This window comes from Delphinus delphis, chromosome 3 (genome assembly GCF_949987515.2).
Source record: "Delphinus delphis chromosome 3, mDelDel1.2, whole genome shotgun sequence".
NCBI lineage: Eukaryota > Metazoa > Chordata > Mammalia > Artiodactyla > Delphinidae > Delphinus > Delphinus delphis.
Window position 1 is genome coordinate 152509007 of NC_082685.1, and position 3505 is coordinate 152512511.

Sequence of the window (3505 nt, forward strand, 5' to 3'; positions counted from 1 at the left end):
GCTGTTTTAGTAAGGGAGGTCATGAAAACTATCTCTAAGTAAATGGTGATTGATCTGAGACCTCTAGGCATTAATTAGATAAAAAAGATAGGATAAAATGGAGCAGAGTTCTGGAAACTATTTCTGGAAGAGGGAGCATCTTGGGCAAATTACCTGAAGGAGTTTTCTGAGCTATAGAAAGTGAATGAAGGTCCTGTAGTTGTATTACAGAAAACCAGCAATGCTATGACACAGGGTGAGATTTGGCACAATTATATCAACATTTTTCCTAATTAAGGAACAATTTCTGTACATTCTGGGTTTGAAACCCAGAAATGAAAAGCGCCCAATAGATGAAATTGTGGGGGCAATTTATGCAGACTAACTCTTCTAGAAATGTTTATATATTTATTTTATTTCAACTGTAGCACCTTCATTTTAAATGCAGATAACTGATAACTGATTACTTTTGAAAAATTCAGAGTACAGTCAAAATCAGCATTTCCTTCCTTAAAAGTTGCATCTCTTTTAACTGTCCCCTTTGCCCCATGGCTCTTTCACACTGAAATGTGTTGTCTCAACTTTACATCACTGCTAAGGTCCATGAACACCTTTCTCTTGCTCTCTATTGTTTTTTAATCAAATCCCATTTACAGCTCAACATACTCCAATCTGGATTTTGGTTCCACCACTCTACAAAAACTCTTCTTGATAAGGTCTCCAATGACTCTTGCAGTTAAACCTGCGGAATATATTTCAGTCCTTTTTTTGCCTAACCCAAACAAACATTTGACACCATTAACCATTTTATCCTTTAAAGATTCTGTCTTGAGTAGCTTCTACAGTTGGTGCCTTCCTTGTTTTCCTTTTATCTGTTTGTCTTTCTCCAGGTCAGTCTTCCCTGTGGCCTCTCCTCCTCTTTCTTACACTTTAATATTGAAAGTCCTTAGGTTTCTATCAAGGGTTCACTTTTCCCTCACTCTGTATTCTCTGTAAGTGTTCCCATCCACTTGCATGACTTCAATGTCATTTGCCCACTTTCACCAATTACAGTGCAATGACAATAACCGAGTTCAAACCACCCTTATTTTCCTGGTGTAATGCTTAATTTTATGTGTCAACTTGATTATACCACAGGGTGCCCATTCATTTGGTCAAACATTATTCTGGGCGTGTCTGTGAGGGTGTTAGCAGATGAAATTAACATTTGAATCAGTAGACTCAGTAAAGCAAATTGCTCTCCCTAATGTATGTGGGTCTCATGCAATTAGTTGTAGACCTGAATAGAGCAAATGGCTAAGAGGGAACTCCTGCTTTATTGCTTGAGCTGGGATGATGGTCTTTTCTGGCCTTTGGATTCAGTATGAAACATCTGTTCTTAGATATCCAGACTGAAGGCTTTTGGACTAGAATTTACACCATTGGCTCTCCTGGTTCTCAGGCCTTCAGACTTGGATTAGAACTACACACTGACCATCCTAGGCTTCCAGCTTGCCAACTGCAGGTCTTGGGTTATCTCATCCTCCATGATTGTGTGAGCCATTTCCTATTAAAATAAACCTCTCTCCCTCTCTGTCTCTGTCTCTGTCTGTCTGTCTGTCTGTCTCTCTCTCAAACACACACACACACACACACACACACACACCCCTAAGGAACATTTTTTTTTTTTTTTTTTTGCTGTACGCGGGCTTCTCACTGCTGTGGCCTCTCCCGTTGCAGAGCACAGGCTCCAGACACGCAGGCTCAGCAGCCATGGTTCACGCTCCGCGGCTTGTGGGATCTTCCCGGACTGGGGCACGAACCTGTGTCCCCTGCATCGGCAGGCAGACTCTCAACCACTGCGCGACCAGGGAAGCCCCCTCTAAGGAACTTTTTAAATGAGAATTCCATTTTCATGTATAACATTTTAATGTTTTTATCTTTACTTATCCGTAGAGCTCAAAAAATATAATCCATGCATTGGTATGTACTATATTTCAAGTATTATATAGTTGTATTGGTTGCTTAGTTGTTCTGCCCAGTTAAAATTTCTTAGAATTATTTTTGTTTATGAAAATGAGTTAAATGAGATTTTAAAGATGGTTTATTATTCCTACACTGCAAAATTACTTGCTTGATATTATCAATAAGTATATCCTACCTACCACAGTAGAATAGAAGATGTACTTTTTAATATCTGCTCATCAAACAACATAATGAAAATAAAAGAGGTGTGTTTTTGTTAAGAAAGCAGAACACCTGAGTTCTATTCTAACTACTTAAATAATTTTAGAAAAATTTCCTCTTTTTCTACTTGTGTTTTTTTCCCACTCACCTATGAAATGTTATTATTTGGACTAAATGATCCAAAAGATTCCTGCCAACTCAAGTTTTCTGATTGCAGATTTAAAAAATATATAACATGCTTCACTTGTAGCAAACAAAATGAAGACCTTGGGGGAAAAGGAAAGTTCAGGAAAACAATACAACCTGAGGGTCTATGTACAATGCAATTACGATTAGAATTTATTTGATTATTGAAATGGAGATACAAACAATAACTGTATTTATAGAAATACTAGTCCATTTTTAGAACCAATTGTTTTCTCTACAATTATCTATCACATAATTTTCAAAGTAGTAAGTCTCCAAAAGGTTAGAATTAGGATTATTTGTACCAGGTTAGAATTATTTGTACTAGTAGCTTTATACAAGACAGGCACAGTCAAGAGTTTGCATTGCTAATATATATTTCATCAAAGCAAATGCAAAGAGAATTAATGTTGCAAATAATCAATTTCAATTTACTGAAGCACATTATTTTATCACAAATGTAATATGAAGCTAGAGCGATCACAGATAAATAGTAGCTGTGAACATTTTAAAATATTATTAAGTTCATGGAATTCTATTAATAATCTACTCTGGCTGCAGATGGGACCTCTAAGATAAAAACACAGGTCTCGGGCTTCCCTGGTGGGGCAGTGGTTGAGAGTCCGCCTGCCGATGCAGGGGACGCGGGTTCGTGCCCCGGTCTGGGAAGATCCCGCATGCCGCAGAGTGCCATGGCCACTGAGCCTGCGCGTCCGGCGCCTGTGCTCCGCAACAGGAAATGCCACAACAGTGAGAGACCCGTGTACCGCAAAGAAAAAACAAAACAAAACAAAAAAACCATGGCTCTCTACTTGCCTCCATTTTCTCTTTTAATAAAAAAAAAAAGTTTGGAAAAGAAAATTCCATTTCTAATTTTAAACCATATTTTAGTTAGACTATCCAGTGACTTTCTTTCATATATAATTGCAGAGTTTGAAGTCTCTACTGGCAAGCCGAAGAACTGTCTGCTTCATTTACACATTACTGAGAATTTGTTGATCTCCAGTTGAAAAGGAAATATTGAGCACAGTGCGTTAGAAACTTGATGACTTCTCTTTTAGAAATGATTTATGCACTAGAAGGAAGTATCTCATATGTCATCAGTCATAGCACATATCTACATTTTAAAATTATACTAGAACAGAAGCACAAGAGTAGAATTTCTATGTGAAAT